The following is a 17,633-nucleotide window of genomic DNA, read 5'->3' as shown; positions in this document are numbered from 1 at the left end:
TTTGCTCAGCTAATGCACCTACCTTGACATGAATAAGGATGTTATTTTAAAAAATGAGAATTATGAATCCGAGGCTTTCATAGGAGAGACTGTTTCCCATCCTTTTGATTCAGCAAGCATTGACTAGGCCCCCGCTACATAAAGGACCCTGGGGATGACAAATGCTCTCAAGGAATTGTAGTTATGGTAATATTATATATACATAAACCTCAACCAGTGTGCCTCTCCCAGGATTTTGGGTTGATAGTCAATATTGTAATTATTTATTAAGGAGTATTTACTAAGGTGGTGGTGTTAAAAAAATTCATAAACATAAGGTGAACCAGGAAAGGCCTCTTGCAAAAAAACATTAAGAATTGAGCCTTTAAAGAAGTAGTAATTTCATAAGGTAGAGGTGAGAAAGGAAAGCACTTCAGGAATGAAGAATGGGCTGTGGATAAACATGAAGACAGAAGTTGAAATGCTATATATCAAGAATAGCAAGCCAATTAAGAGAAACTACTTCCCTTCTCCTTAGAAGCTCTGGCCAAAGGTTGTGTCCAGAAATGAAGATGCTATCACAATGAAGTGTTAATGGACATTAAAAGTAGGTGCCCTTGCTTCAGAAGCTCTACTAGTTACCCTGTTTCATGTTAACTGATTTGATCCATGTAATCCTGTAAGGAAGAGAATGAACACAGAACAATCCCTATTTTATAAAACTAAGTCTTTGAAGAGAAAAACTTGTCCACATTCAAGCCCAAGTTTTCTGGGTTCAAAGCCTTTATTCCTTCCATTATACACAGCTTCCAAAGATATGGCACCATATTGGAAAGAAACTGCTGCTTTAGGAGTCAGAGAGGCCTAGATTTTAAGTCCCTGCTTTGTCACCCATTACTAATAGGACTTTAGGTAAATTATTTATACTTTTTTAGCCTTAGTTTCCCCATCTGTCAGTCTGTCAAAATAACACCAAAGATACTTTCCAGCTCTAAGAAGCTGTGATTCGCATGTGCTTAACAGAACTCCCTGGATAAAAGAATTCCCAGGGTTCCAGGAACAAATTAAAGAAAGCACCACTTTTGCTAACAAAAGTGTGTCACATGATGATGTAAACAGTTTTATTTCTTTCACATTATTTGATATCTTTTGTTTTTATTTCACAAACCTGGCCACTAGTATACATATGTATGAAAATACACAAGCATGAACAATACAACCAATATAGCACATGAAACCATAAAGCTTCATTGTTTACAATTTGTTGTAAGAGAGTGTTTGGGCTCTTTGTTCTTTTTTGAATTTTATTTTTGTTTTCTGTGTATTTTCCAAAATCCCACTGCTGTTAAAGTTGCAATCAATATTTATATTATGCTTTTCATTCTTTCCTCATTCATCTAAGTCTTTCCATACTTCTTCATTTATTCCTTATATTTGTCCCTTTTTTTGTTTTAAATTTTTATTTTTGGTCTGGACTTGTAATTTTATGAGATAAGGTTACATCCTGTCCTGATGACTCTTAGAAAGCATTCTAGGACTAGGAATACTGAGACGTACATTGACTTACCCAGTCACATAGCTATGTGTACAGTAGGTTTGGAACTCATATCTTCTTGAAGTCAAAGCTGGATCTGTACTCAAAAGATGTCTTTCATTTGTCATTTTTTATGGTATAATAATTTTCCATTTTGCTTATCTGTCCCCCTGTATAAAGGAAGAACATCTATTTTCTTCATTGTTATTCAATATAGTGTTAGATATACTAGCAACAAGACAAGAAAAAGAAATAGGAAATAAACTTTGATAAGAAGTGATAAAATATCTGTTGGCAGATGAGATGCTGGGTTATTCAGAAGTCTCAAAAGACTCAGCTACAACCAAAAAAATGATTGAGATAATGATTTTAGTAAAATAGTAAGAACAAAAAAAAAATCCACAAAAAATTAAAATGACTGCCACAAAAGACACCACACAGAAATTAAAATTGCATTTAGGTGTCACTACAGAATTAGATGCAACAAAGAAAAAAATGAAAACAAATTTTAGAAAATATGATTGTCAAAACAACAGGTTCAGAAAGTGCATTTCAATTACCCCAGAGGTCTTAGGATAATTTCATAATACTTCCTATTCCTACTAAGTGAAAGAATAGGAATGAAAGATAAAGAGTGAATTTGGGGGAGGATCTGAATGAAGCAGGCTGAGTCTTGGAGGGAAATAATGACATTTAATAGAGACTTATATTGCTGCAGAAAGAGAATTAAAACAAAGAAAGTATAAAGTTCTTTATTCATACAAAATTTTGACTGATAAAGCAACAGAACAAGAAAGGCAATGGGAAGCAGGGTTTCCAGAGATGTAAGAAGTATTTTATTTTGTGTATGTGTGTGTGTTTTAAGGTTGGTTACTGATTGAACCTGAAGAAAAGCTGATTTAGATATGAACTTGAAGACAGGGAAGAATCTTAAACAATGCTGCCCACTACAGTTTAATTAGAAAAACTGAAGGTAACTATTATTTTAGATGCCCATTTCAAAATCTGAAAACCTTGAGCACTTAGCACCACCTTCTGGCTGGCATCATAATATAATGTTCATTTAACACCATGCTTTTTTTCTCCTACATAGAAAGAAAGGACAATTGGGGCAAGAGTAGTAACTTGACAGATCAGTCTTAAAGAGTGCACTTTTTTTCTTGTAAAAAATTTGTATAGTGTGCCATCTGCTAAAATTCTAAATGATTTTTTTAAACATCCTAAATATTAAAGGATCAAAACACAAAGTCAAAATGAACACCCCCTAATTATGTGACTTAGACAAACTGTTTAACTTTTCTCCACCTCAGTTTCAGATTACAGATTTATAAACTCTCACACATAAGTCATGGTGCACGTATGCCCCAGTGTAAGATTTTAAAGAAGTAGCAGGTATCTATTGAATCATATAATTGCAGCAAATACTTATAAAACACCTTAAGGTTTTCAAAGCAAGTCCTAGAAGGCAGATGCTGTATTACTCCTCCATTTTCCAACTGAGGAAATTAAGTGGTTAAGTGATATACTCAATGTCACATAGCCTCGCAGGGGTCCTCAAACTTTTTAAATAGGGGGGTAGTTCACTGTCCTTTAGAAGACTGTTGGAGGGCTGGACTATAGTAAAAACAAAAACTTTGTTTTGTGGGCCTTTAAATAAAGAAACTTCATAGCCCTGGGTGAGGAGGATAAACATCCTCAGCTGCCACATCTAGCCCCCGGGCTGTAGTTTAAGGACCCCTGATATTGAGGCTAGATTTGAACACCGGTCTTCCTCATTCTGGGTCTAGTGCTCTATTCACTCTATTGCCTGGCTACCTCATAAGTCACTACCCATTATATAACAGACATAGCCAGCTAAAAGAATGTTTCACAGGTCACAGAGGTCTGTAATAGTCAGATACCCTGGAGCACTCTCACCTGAAGCATACACTCCTAGAGGGAGAGAAAAGGAAACATTGAGATGTACAGTTTGGCTGAATCATAGATTATGAAAGAGTCAAACATAAAGCTGAAAAGACAGGTTACTGTCAGATAGTTATGGGCCTTAAAATGCCAGACCTGTAACCAAGCCTTTCTGGGCAGAACTTCATTGCCATTTGGTGAAGCATGTTTGTAGTGTGTCTGCTAAATTTTCTCATAATCTGACTATTTGTCCTATTTATCTTTTGGGATACCTATAGAATGTACATCTCGAAGCAATAGCTATGGCTTAGTGTTGCACTCATAACAGCCAAGAGTTGCAGAAAATGTAAAGGAATTGATGGTAATGAATCATTAAAATTTTGATAAGACCCAGCATAAAGTCTAAAATGTTAAGACTTTTTAAAGTTTTTTAAACCAATACTTCAGTCATCTCCTTACTTACTACTAATATTCTTTAGTTTTACAGTGTAGACATTTATTAAACATCGAATGTGTAAGAATAGTTTAAAATAATGAAGTGCTAGGAGAAGGACTAGAAAGAAACAGAGCGATATGATAGAAAAGTGTCTGGAATGAAATTCAAAGATCCTGACTGTATCATTAACTTGTTATAAGACTTTAAACAAGTCATTTCTCTTTATTTGAGAATGATCATGAGAACTCCATTATTTACTCTCAATCCCTGTATTTTTCTAAGTGTCAGGCTAAGTGATGACTGGAAGTATTCTATACATAAAAGTGTTGAGTGGAAGCGATGCTGGACTTCTCTTCCAAAGCCAGGCTGCTACATTGGTCCATCAAGATGCTAGGGTATCCTGGGGAGTTTGGGGAGTGGCTCTTGACTGTTATCATTAGCTTGAACTCCTGCCCACAGTGCTCTTTCCTTCTATCCCCTCCTTTATTAGCAGCCTATGGCTAATACCCCAGATTCATTAAAATTCATTCATGAAAAGAAATGGTTACTTTGAAGGTGTAGCAAGAACAAAGTACAAATATTTCCCCCATTACTTCAGGGGCATTAACTATTTATACTCTCCCTTATATCTCCTGGATTTCTGGGAGGAATAAACTTAAAACTGCTTAGTTCCTCCACAGCATTGATCCCACCACACCAAGTCTGCATTCAAACACATCTCTGCCAGAAAGAATCCCCTCTCCTTAATCCTGCTAAGCTAGAGTCCCAAAGGTTACTCATTCTTTCTCAGGTCACTGTTACTCACTAGTCTTAGAATGCTTGGACAAGAGAACATCTTTCTGATCTTTGAAACTATTGAAATCCTGGACTTTGACACATCTGTATATGTGTGTTTGTACACACACAAACACATATATACAGAAGGGAGAGGAAAAAAGAGAGGGAGAGGGAGAGAGAGAATATGTATATTCTAGCAAAGGAGTTACTGAATAAACTGATAAGACTTCGTAAATGTCTCTACAGCCAAAGAGCCAGCCCTGAAACCAGTCACAGAATGCCTGTACATGCTCCACAGCCTTCCTAAAACACTGTTTACACATCCTCAGAACTCTCCTAGAAACAGGCTTCTGGCCTCTCCATGTGGAAAACCGCTGATACAAGTGTTCTGTGTATGTGACAGGCCCTCGTTACACATAAACAAGCTTCGTTATTCTTCTGGGCCTGCTACTAATTTGTACAATAATACTAAAGAAATACGTTAATTTATCTAAGATTCAGTGTTCAAATATATAAAATAAAGATAAGGAATGTTTAAAGCATTTTTGTTACAATACAATTAATGTAATCCTGTAACTTGATGTTACAAAGGCACAAGTTAGCTAACCCAAATAATAAAATTATAAGTACCAAGATCCTATATTTGTCATATTATAGGATGTGATAATATATGCACTGATGGCTAAGTTGTCAATAAGGGCACAGGAAAAAGTTTCTATTCACTCATTCAACAAATATTTAAGTCCCTACTATGAGTAATCAGGGTACAAAATAAGCTTTATTGATCCCCTTGAGAACATGCAGTCTAGTCAGGGAATATGAAAATTAGAAAGCAGCTAAGATCTTGTACCACAGCTAGAGGCACAGTGGATAGAGCATCAGGCCTGGCATCAGGAAGACCCGAGTTCAAATACAGCCTGAGACACTTACTTTCTAGCTGTGTGACCCTGGGCAAGTCACTTAACAATGTTTGCCTCAGTTTCTTCATCTGTAGAAAGAGTTGGAGAAGAAAATGGGAAACACTTGCAGTTATCTTTGGGGGTCAATAAATCAGGCACAACAAGATTAAAATAAGTTTTGTCTCCAAAGTTCAGATTTTGATTACTTAATAAGGAGGAGACCCTGCAACTGCCAATAATCAGTGTTGACATTTCCCACTATTGTTTTTCAGGTCCTGTTATATAAGAAATATCTTCCCCTGGGAAGATTTAAAAATCCTTCTGATTCTGGAATAACAAGGAAATAAGCTCTTCTAGCAATACATTGCTGAATACTTAATGCCATTTTGACAATATTTTATCCAAATCATGATAATAGATTTTCAACTGGAATGAACAATGAAAGTCAGGTAGTCCAGCCCCCATATTTTACAGATGAAGAAATTGAGGTCCAAAAGAATGAAATAAATCGCTTAAACCATAGCAGGTAACAAATGGCAAAGCCAGGATATGATTCTACATCCTCTCACTTTAGATTAAGCCTTGCTTTAGATGAACTTCAAGGCTATAATTACATAGGAAGCAATTGCTTCTAGAAAAAAGCTTGAGTGCTTTATCTGGGCTACAATTTTCTTGCTTAATAAATAGTAAGTATTCTTAGGTTATGTCAACAATCCTTTCTCTTCCATTCTATGAATTTTCACCTTACCCTTAGAATTAGTATCTTACAGTAGAACACTGTGTGCTCAGCCAACCAAGAAAAAAGTCTAGGAAGGAAGCCTTGTTAACACAATGCAATCAACTTCCACTTTTAAATGTTCTGATTTCCCTGAGGCTCAGAAGTATTTCATACAATAATAACACATACAAAATTTTTACACATTTTCACACAATGATCTGAATGCATTTTAAGCAGTCTCTTTGTCTATACCTAAAATATAATTATCTAAAAAAAAAGATTGCATTATGAAATAATTTTAGCAAATTTGGGGTTGTAAAAAAAGTGATTGACTTAAGACTTTCCTCTATTTGAGCATTGTCTTCTTACTGTTTTGGTAAGTGAGTGGACTAGCAGAACTGAGTACTGATTGCAACTTCTAATTTCAAGGTGGGACAAGTTATTTTTTGATGACTTGTTTCACCATCATCTGTAAAGTGAAGAGGATTAAATAAAAAACCATATGAAGTCTTTTGACACTCCAACATTGTATAAGGCTATGATTTTGAATTTCCCTGGAAGACCCTCAAATAATTGAGGTAGAAGGTTAAATCAGCAGACACTCATTGACTCTTACTTCAACTTCAGTGATCTGCTCTTTCCATTTTGAGCATTTAGTTTTTAGCTATCACTGACCTCATCCCAATAACCAGGCTTATTTAGCATAAAATTTCTAGAAATGTATATGCAATATAACTAAGAGAAACATTTAAATTTGAGCTGAACAACCTTCTATGTAAGACTAACAAGAGTCAACATTTAGTACTTAAAGGTTTGCAAAGCACTTTTACAAATATCTTAATTTATTCTCACAACCACATTGGGAGATAGATGTTGCTAATATTCCCACTTGAGGAAACTGAGGCAAATGAAGGTTATATAACTTGTCAAAGGTCATACAGCTGATAAGTGTCTGAAGCAACATTTGAATTCAGATCTTCCTGATCCTAGGTCTGGTACAGAGCCACCTAATCTTCTTAGGAAATTAAATATTTCACAGGTAGAACATCTGGGGATAAGTTATTCTTCTGACCTTACCTTATATCTGATGGCTGACTCACATCTGGCAACTTTGATTTCTAGAAATTGATTTTTGTTTTATCCTGCATGCCATACAGGAAAGTCACTAGAAGCATTCACTTAGAACTCTGTGATGAGCTGTGTAGTAGAAAATGGAAACCTAGATCCATTCTGGGAAGTTGCATCTAGGCACTAAGCCAAATTAGAGGATAATTCCACTAAAAGGACTATAACAACAAAAAGGATCATTTTTAGTGCAAAAGTGATGATGATGATGATAACTACACTTTTATGTTTGGTCTCCACTAATTGATTTTATGATAAATTTTCACCAGATTAGCTTGGCTACAAAACCACATACTAATCATAACATTCATTCATTTAATTGCCATTAAGAGAGAAGACAAGCCAGCATTACTGAAGCATCAAAGCATCCTGAGACTTACTAGTTCCCTGAGACCCTGGAGAAAATAACCTCGACCAAAGAAAAGTACCAAAGTAAAGGCAAAGAGACTTGGGGGTTGCATCACCTCCTAGATTACCTGTCCTGCTCCTAGCCCTTCTACCTCATCCCATCACCATTATTAAGGCAAACAACTCATGAGGAAGAGCCTGGCATCTTCACCAACCACCCCAAACCAACTGCCACCACCAAGACAGCACCATGGTTCCTACTTCCTCTGTAGTCAGAGTTGCTTAATATATGGGGAGGGGGGAGTTCTCTCCACCCAAGTACTTAATATTGTGAAATGGTTGCACATCAAAAATAGACACGGTGTTATAAATAGAAATGACATTAAAGAAAATGTGTTACTGTCTGCTTTACTGTTGTACCTTTGGCAAACTGTCCTGTTGACTTGAAACTGAAACCTCTTCTATGTGCTGCCTCTCCTACTGGAAAGTAAGTTCCTTGAGATAAAGGATTGGTTCCATTTGTATCTCCAGGACTTAGCTCAGTGCTTTACATAGAGTAAATGCTTAATAAATGCTTTTTCATTCATTCATTCATTCTCTCCATTGTTATCAGAAATAGTGAATCTGGAATCACTAGATCCCAGAATATACTTTTTTTTACTCAACAATTTTAATTGAGTCTAAATGGTGAGATTGTAATCCTTTTCTATGAAAAAAATGAAGAATAAAAGAACTAAAGTAGAAAAGTCGCTTGGAAACATGAGAAATTAACAAATGTCAGATGACTATATTTAATTTTATAAGAATGAACATATAACAGAGATTCCAAAAGGCTAAATTAAGTCGAGTAAAATAAAAGAATGGAAATGATTTAATATAGCAGAATAATCAACATAACCAAAGGCAGATAGCAGAAAGTGTAGGAGCCTGAGGAAATGTTTGGTGACGCTTTCATTAGCATGTTGTCACTCTCTGCCACATCTGCTTCTCTTCTTTTCGTTCTTTTCTTAGTTCTTTCTTTCTGTCCTCCTTCTTCCTTTTATCTATTTATTTTTAAATTCACTACCATGTATGCATAAGTAACTATCAGTAGAGCCTACTACCAAATCCAAGGCCTGCTGCTGGTATTCAGACTTGAAACAGTTTGCTTATGAGGAGCAACCCTTGGCATTCCCTACAGTTTGGACCTCAAGTATTCATAAAGTAGTATAGTCACAGGCTCAGGGAATATCAGGAGAGGATTTGAGAACATTTCGGGTTGACTTGTTCATGTTTTTCTAAGGAAGGCAAATCTGAGAACAAATTCAATATAACTGGTCAAATATTTAGTAGACATCATTACAGTAATAACAGTGACCATCTTTGAATCTGTTTACAATACAAAAAATTACTTTAATAGTCTAGAATAAAAAACTTCCACTAAAGTACTCCTCTGATGTCTCCTATGGGTGGAGACAGATAAATTATAGCCAAAATGAATATGTATTTAATCATCAGTGAACCGTGGTGATATGTATAACTATAATAGTATACAATTTTATAGGACACTACAAGTATAGGTAGAAATTATTAAATGAGACGTACTTTCACACTTGCCAGCTTGTCATATTCCTTTTTTTTTTTATTTTTTTATTTAATAGTCTTTTATTTACAGGTTATATGTATGGGTAACTTTACAACATTGATAATTGCCAAACCTCTTGTTCCAATTTTTCACCTCTTACCCCCCAACCCCTCCCCCAGATGGCAGGATGACCAGTAGATGTTAAATATATTAAAATATAAATTAGATACACAATAAGTACAGATGGCAGGATGACCAGTAGATGTTAAATATATTAAAATATAAATTAGATACACAATAAGTATACATGACCAAACCGTTATTTTGCTGTGGGCATAAATATAGGGATTGGGAATTCAATGTAATGGTTTTTAGTCATCTCCCAGAGTTCTTTCTCTGGGCGTAGCTGGTTCAGTTTATTACTGCTCCATTGGAAATGATTTGGTTGACCTCATTGCCGAGGATGGCCAGGTCCATCAGAACTGGTCATCGTATAGTATTGTTGTTGAAGTATATAATGATCTCCTGGTCCTGCTCTCACTCAGCATTAGTTCATGTAAGTCTCTCCAGGCCTTTCTGAAATCATCCTGTTGGTCATCTCTTACAGAACAATAATATTCCATAATATTCATATACCACAATTTATTCAGCCATTCTCCAACTGATGGACATCCATTCAGTTTCCAGTTTCTAGCCACTACAAAAAGGGCTGCCACAAACATTCGTGCACATACAGGTCCCTTTCCCTTCTTTATAATCTCTTTGGGATATAATCCCAGTAGTAACACTGCTGGATCAAAGGGTATGCACAGTTTGATAACTTTTTGAGCATAGTTCCAAACTACTCTCCAGAATGGTTGGATTCGTCCAACAATGCATCAATGTCCCAGTTTTCCCGCATCCCCTCCAACAATCATCATTATTTTTTCCTGTCATCTTAGCCAATCTGACAGGTGTGTAGTGGTATCTTAGAGTTGTCTTAATTTGCATTTCTCTGATTAATAATGACTTGGAGCATCTTTTCATATGACTAGAAATAGTTTCAATTTCTTCATCTGAGAATTGTCTGTTCATATCCTTTGACCATTTTTCAATTGGAGAATGGCTTGATTTTTTATAAATTAGAGTTAATTCTCTATATATTTTGGAAATGAGGCCTTTATCAGAACCTTTGACTGTAAAAATATTTTCCCAGTTTATTGCTTCCCTTCTAATCTTGTCTGCATTAGTTTTGTTTGTACAAAAACTTTTCAGTTTGGTATAATCGAAATTTTCTATTTTGTGATCAGTAATGATCTCTAGTTCTGCTTTGGTCATAAAGACCTTCCCCTTCCACAGGTCTGAGAGGTAAACTATCCTATGTTCCTCTAATTTATTAATAATTTCATTCTTTATGCCTAGGTCATGAACCCATTTTGACCTTATCTTGGTGTACGGCGTTAAGTATGGATCAATGCCTAGTTTCTGCCATATTAGTTTCCAATTTTCCCAGCAATTTTTATCAAACAGTAAGTTCTTATCCCAAAAGCTGGGATCTTTGGGTTTGTCAAAGACTAGGTTGCTATAGTTGTTGACTGTTTTGTCCCTTGAACCTAACCTATTCCACTGATCAACTAATCTATTCCTTAGCCAATACCGAATGGTTTTGGTAACTGCTGCTCTATAATATAATTTTAGATCTGGTACAGCTACAGCTTGTCATATTCCTGAACTTTGTCTAAGGCCCCTGAATGAGGGGCCCATCCTTTATAGCTATATGTGTATATGAGATAAGGGATCCTTCAGGGCCCTTATAGGCATATGCAATGTTGGTTATAATAACCCAGAAGGTTAATCACAGAATAACTGAGTAATTCTTTTTTTTAATCCTTCTTTTTACCCAATTTTCAAAGCAAATAATACGGAGGAATGAAGAGATCTTTTAGAAGCACAATTCTTTCCTTTCCCCAAATAAAAAATCAGAAACACTGAGGTTTGTTGCTCTGTCCATGATCAGTTAGTTTGCATTGCACAAGCCTAGGAGACACAGCCCCCAAGAAATCCAAACAAAGGTCACTCAGGGACCAAGGACAATGATTCTCATCTTTATTTTGTTGACTCATACACATGCTACGTCAATATTCCACATCTCAACTCTGGTGTCCCATGAGGCTCTGCCCTCTGCCTTCTCTTTGTATCCCATTCTCTCACTATCCTCCTTGGGCTCAAATGTCATGTTTATGCAAATGACCCTCAAGATAGCAAATCTAGCCTGACCCTCCTCCCCCTTGCATTCCAGTCCCATATCTTTAGCTTCCTGTTGGATATTATCTCCATCTGGATGCCTTATGAGCATCTCAAACTCAACATGTTTATAAAAGAAATTGTCATCTTTTTCCCTAAATTCACCACCATTTTCATTTATTCATGTTGAAGTATTACCAGCCTCTTAGTAACCCAGGTTCACAATCTTGCTTTCATCATGTATTATTCTTTCTTCTTCATCCTGTATTTTCTTCTAGTCCCCTTAGAAACAGCTGACCTGAGTCATTTCATAGTTTCTAGTTTGGAGTTTCTATAACTCTTTGTTATAATGTGTACAAGGCTATGTTTGTTTCTTAGAATTCTGTAATCACAAGTGCTATCTCTCCACTGGGAAATGTAAATGAATTGAACTAAAGACTTTTGACACTCACTGTACTCAGAAAATTTACTGTGGGAACACAATCTCTAAAGGAGTTTTATCAAGCAAAAAAGGGTTCAAGAAATGACCTATCAAAGGACTATATGCCATCCAAAATCAGTCCAACTGTATTTTCCTTTTTTATAGTATTTTCCCTAATTATATGTAAAGGCATTTTTAGCATTCATTTTTACAAAGTTTTGAGTTTAATTTTTTTTTCCTTTTTCCCTCCCTGTCCCTCTTTTCTCAAAATGTTAAGTAGTTCATTATAGGTTATATAAGTACAATCATGAAAACATATTTTCATATTAGTCAAAGTTGAAAGAAATAAACCAGAAATAAAAACAAAAAATGGAAAAAAGTGAAAAATATATTTCAATTCATTTTCAGGGTATATCAGTTCTTTATTTGGATATGATTAGCATTTTCCATTAGGAGTCTTTGTAATTGTCTTGGATTATTGCATTACCAAGAAGAGCTAAGTTATTCATAGTTGACTATAAACAACACTGCTGATACTTTGCAACAGTTCAAACAACTCTTTTCATCTTTTTTTCTGAAATCTGCCTGCTCATCACTTCTTATACAACAATAGTTTTCTATTAACATTCATATATGCATTTTCATCAGTCATTTCCCAGTGGATAAACATCCCCTCAATTTCCAATTTTTTGCTGCCACATAAAGAGCTGTATAAATATTTTGTATATCTGGGTCCTTTTCCTGTTTTCATAATCTCTTTACTACATAGATCTAGTAGTGGTATCACTGGATCAAAGGGTATGCACAGTTTGGTCTCCTTTTGGGACACAGTTCCAAATTGTTCTCCTGAATGGTTGAATCAATCCACAACTTTACCAACAATATCAGTTCAAATTTAAAGAGGTCTCTAATTCAAAGGCAAGCCATCTTATCAGCCATAGTAATTCTATAGTGATGGAAGGAATGCCCACACCAATAAAATCATGACTCAAAGTATCAGCATCCTAAGGCAACGCAATTATGGAGTATCCCTAAAGTTATCAGTTTCCAAGAAATTAGCCCTCAATTGTTATTATCTAGCAATGATGAATAGCTATTTTCTATCATCATAAGGACAAAGGAGGAAAAAAATTGGACTTATATAATTCAACCAAAATGGCTAAAACTTTAAAACATGAGAACTGTCATACACATCAAATCAGGAGTCCTTTCATAACAATAATCACTAACAAGAGCTTGAAGGGAAATTGGGTTGTAACACCCACCACTCTTTGAGATTAATGCTATACATTTTTTTTGTGTCCTAGGATTCTTTTCTATACCAAACTTTGTCATAAGAGCAATAAGTATAATTAACATTTAGAATTTTAATGTTTACAAAATTTTCCTTGCAATAACTTGGAGGCAGTATACCATCATGCTTTATGGCAGGGGCATAATCTTAAAAGGCTTACAGTCTACGTCTCATCAGACTCTCTTATAATTCATACTCAAATAGATTTATCTCATCTTATCTATTTCCTCCCATAAGTTTAACACAGGAAGGCCTACCCAACACATTAAGGGCCCATTTTTCTTGTTATGATGTTGTGCTGATGCCAGTAGGGCACCCTGACTATGTACTTGTCATCTCATCCTTTCCACATGAACCCATTTTATTTTTTTTCTTAGGCTTCCCTGGTAACATCTCTTAATGCTATTTTCTTCAAGGTTTTTCCTGGCAATATGTTTCTGACTCTAAATCCAGCATCCTATTATGTGCAACCTGATAGTGGGCATGATTGCATTCAATGAATCTTCAGCCAAAGGTACATTGGTAGCACTGTTCAGTGGGGAAAGGTCTATTCACTGTTCACAGAACTCTTCTGGTTCTGGCTTGGTCAGTAATTTGGACTTCATTCAAATTTGGGGCTTGGTTGCCTTCTATTAGTGAAGTAACAAATGATACTATTTAAGATCCTTTGGCGTGGGTCTGTTTCCAGTTGAGAAGAGGTTGGACCTTCCTACTAGAAAGCTAATTTTCTACTTTCTATGAATCATAGAATAATAAATTTATAAATAGGGGTTTCCTTTAATAAACGAATGTTGTTTGCATTCTACAAGAATGGGGGTTTAACAATTATTTAGAAGATGTTAGTAAAGCCTTTGATAAATGCCTGCTCAATGACTGATCACTTTGATTGAACAACCATACAACCGTGGCCCTAATATGTATGGGTTTAATTATCTGGATTCTTGTGTAGACAGCCTTTATTTTCCAATAAAATATGACTGCTAGCACTTGACCTTATTTTTTCTAGGTATCTTTAAAATACCTCTATAAAGATAGATAACAATCTAGTACCACTATGTCTGTCTCTGTCTCTATATCCACAAATGGAAATAGTTCTAGGCTTTATAAGTTTGTATTCATGGTTCAGCTTAGCACCAGCGGCAGAGTTCATACTTAATATCCTGGAGAACCAATGTATTTAAGCCCCTATCAGAATACACGCTTCAAAACCAGTTCATATTGGAGACCAAAATATCTATTGGCTCCATGAGGGTTATTTTTCCAAGGGTTTAACCTCTGCGTTAATCCTGAATATGCTTATTTCAGAAGGTGAGCCATGTCAAAAGAGCACTGGAATCTGAGGAAAAGAAATGATGACTAAAGGGCTAGACTCAGATCCAGGAAGAACTGGATTCAGATTTCACCTTTGATATTTAGCAAACATATGAACATGTCACAGGTCACTGATACAGTTTCTTTATATGTAAAATTGTGCATAATAATACATTTAGAACCTAAATCACAGGATTAAGTTTGGAACTTTTAAATTGATATATAAATGCCAATTACTGTTAAAGGTACATTTGAATAAAGAAATCTTATTATGGCTATTTAGTAATTCCCTGTACAAAGTAGACAATTAGCAGGCATTTGTGAATTTGAATAGGATATTGGATAAAAGAGGGTTAGAACATCTGCACCCGGCCTGACAGCACAATCTCCAGCCTATCAGCTGAGCATTTTCTCAATAGGTTCAATTTCAGTTTGACCTACATTTTAAATCACTGTATCTGGTGATTAGTAGTGCTGACATGAAAACTCCATTTGGATGCTCAGTTGATCAACCACCCTTATAGGCCTTTCTATCAATCATGAGCATTGTTAGCATTATATCTTAGCCAGAATTATTTCAACTAATTTGCCACTAGCAGGTGCAGGATACATATATACATTCAAGCTCAAATGATTGCTCTCCAGGCTCAGATATCTATTCTCAGACTGGGCTATACCTATATACAAAAAAAGATCAGTGTTGACCAGAGTAATGTAAAACACCATTTGCATCTGGATCTCTCTCTTGGGGAAAAAAAAATAAAAACTATTTGGGTAATCCTCCCTTTCTGCACAGACCAGTAATGATTGGGGGAAAAAAAAAAAAAAAAAAAAAAAACTATTCGGGTAATCCTCCCTTTCTGCACAGACCAGTAATGATTGGTCACAGAATGCAAAGAAAAGCCATGAGAATTAGCACACAATAATACCATTCCAACAAACCCAGGTCTCAAGATCTAATAAGGGATTATGGTATATTGAAATGTGTTTGAGATCATGACCTCTTGAGTCAAAAGGAGGTAAGCATAGCAGCTATAACCTCTGATTGGGAAGCTCAGGATCTAGAGAATGCTGGAATGTGTTATAAAAACATAGACAGGTTGAAAAAACAAGTTGACCAAGAAGAAAAGGTCACTTTGCTGATTTTGTACAGACTTCCTGGATTAACTTGACAAAACACCAATAAAAAGTATTGTGGCTACACTTCTATAAATGTAATAAGACTACAACCAAATAATCTCTCTCCATCGTTAAAGGAGTCACTTCAGATGCTACAAGTTGATCACACTGATCTATTCTAATGATGTTCCCTCCATGCTTCACCATCTTACCTGTGCTTTACTAACCCTTGCTTGTCAAGTGATTGGCAGCTTGCTTGGCATTTTATTCTATACATTCTCTCTTGCCATCCAACATGAAAGACATCTCCTTATCTCCTGATGAAGAATGCTTTCCCAGAGGTTTGCCAGATCACCTATATATGAAGGCTTTGTCTTGTTTGACACAATTACAGTCAATGAAGCATTGTTGATATTGGCTAATAAACACACACAGGTGTTTGACAGGCTGAGGCTGGCTGACAATCCATTTTGGCTCTATGTTTGTTTTCACAGAGCCAGAATAACACTGAACCAAGCTTCCACGTCATGTCCTGGCCATCTCCAAACCACACTGCCTGGATATTGCCCTTCTCCCTACTCCCTTGTAGATCTTCTTTATGTATTGTCTTCTTTTATTGGAATATAAACTCCTTGAAGGTAGAGACTGTCTTGCTGGTTTGTATTTGTATCCCCAATACTTAGGACAGTGCCTGGCACATAATACTTAATAAATATTTGCTTGCTCATTTTATCTATCTATTCCTCATCTCTAATTTCTTCAGCATCAATAGGGAAGTTACAAAGAAGGAAATTATTTTTGGTGGAAGATGAGTTAAATTAGGGGTATATTTGAATTGTCCATAAGATCCAATGGAACAGGGGGCATAAAAATGAAGGGAGAACATAGAGGAGGAAAAGAAGCAAAGAGAGAGAAAAGGAGAGAAACACAGAGACAAAAAGAGAAGACAACAGTACAGAGCCTTAGAGAACACCAGTGGTTATGGGTATAGCATCTATGATTGCCAGGCGAAAAGAGACTAAAAGAAGAACCAAGTGATAATTGTCACAAAAATCCAGGAAAGGGAATCTTTGATAAATTTTATTTATAAAAATAGACAACAAAATCCATTCTTAGTAATGCCTTGAAAAATAAGTATGCTGGAGCTTATTGCCTTTTAATATTTTGGTCAGGAGACAAATATGTGCTGAAACTGCAAAACCGTTCTTTTAAAACATCCTAAAAGTTCATAATATGGGGAGCACATCAATATTTAAGTGGATCCTTGGAAAAAGAAACAAAAACTCTCATTTCTAAAGCAACTGATTATTATGTCTCTAGTTAAACATGAGTAAATGTCAGAAATCAATAAACCAGTCCTAAGATAGGATTTTATGTACTTTGCCTTAGCCACTTTTCTTAACTATGGGGTGTTGTGGTGGTTGGTTTTTTAATTGTAGTTATATTGCAAATACAAAATTACTTTCTTCTTCTGATAAATTGTAAGTTATAATGAGATTAGTAGGATGCTTTTTAATGTGTTTATGTTTCTCATTTCCTGGGAGACTAGCTTATAGCCAAGGGCAAAAGAAAGGTCTGCAAATTGGTTTTCAGTAATTTTAACTATATTGACTCTTTCTTGAGTTGGAATGAAAATTCGATTCAATGGAGTTTTATACCTGGAGGCCCAAGGAAAAGAATGAAATCCCATATAACATCTAGCCTGACTTTTAAACAAACATAACAAAGGCAGGAGCCAAATGAATTACTCTCCTTTGCATAGTAGTCAAGTCAGGAAGCCACAAGTATATTTCAACAAGATTTCAAATTCAAATATGCTCATTCCTGTACTATATTAAATAACTTTAGGCCCAACTATGATTACAACTGTGATAAACGACTAATAAAACATATTTAGCAATAAACATGGGAGTATAAGAAGAATAGGCTAAGATAACACTAGAAAGGTTCATTTCAAGGGATCTGCCTATTTTTAAGTGGAAC

This window comes from Sarcophilus harrisii, chromosome 6 (assembly GCF_902635505.1).
Source record: "Sarcophilus harrisii chromosome 6, mSarHar1.11, whole genome shotgun sequence".
In the NCBI taxonomy this organism is placed as follows: Eukaryota; Metazoa; Chordata; class Mammalia; order Dasyuromorphia; family Dasyuridae; genus Sarcophilus; species Sarcophilus harrisii.
Note: the sequence above shows the minus strand (reverse complement) of the source record.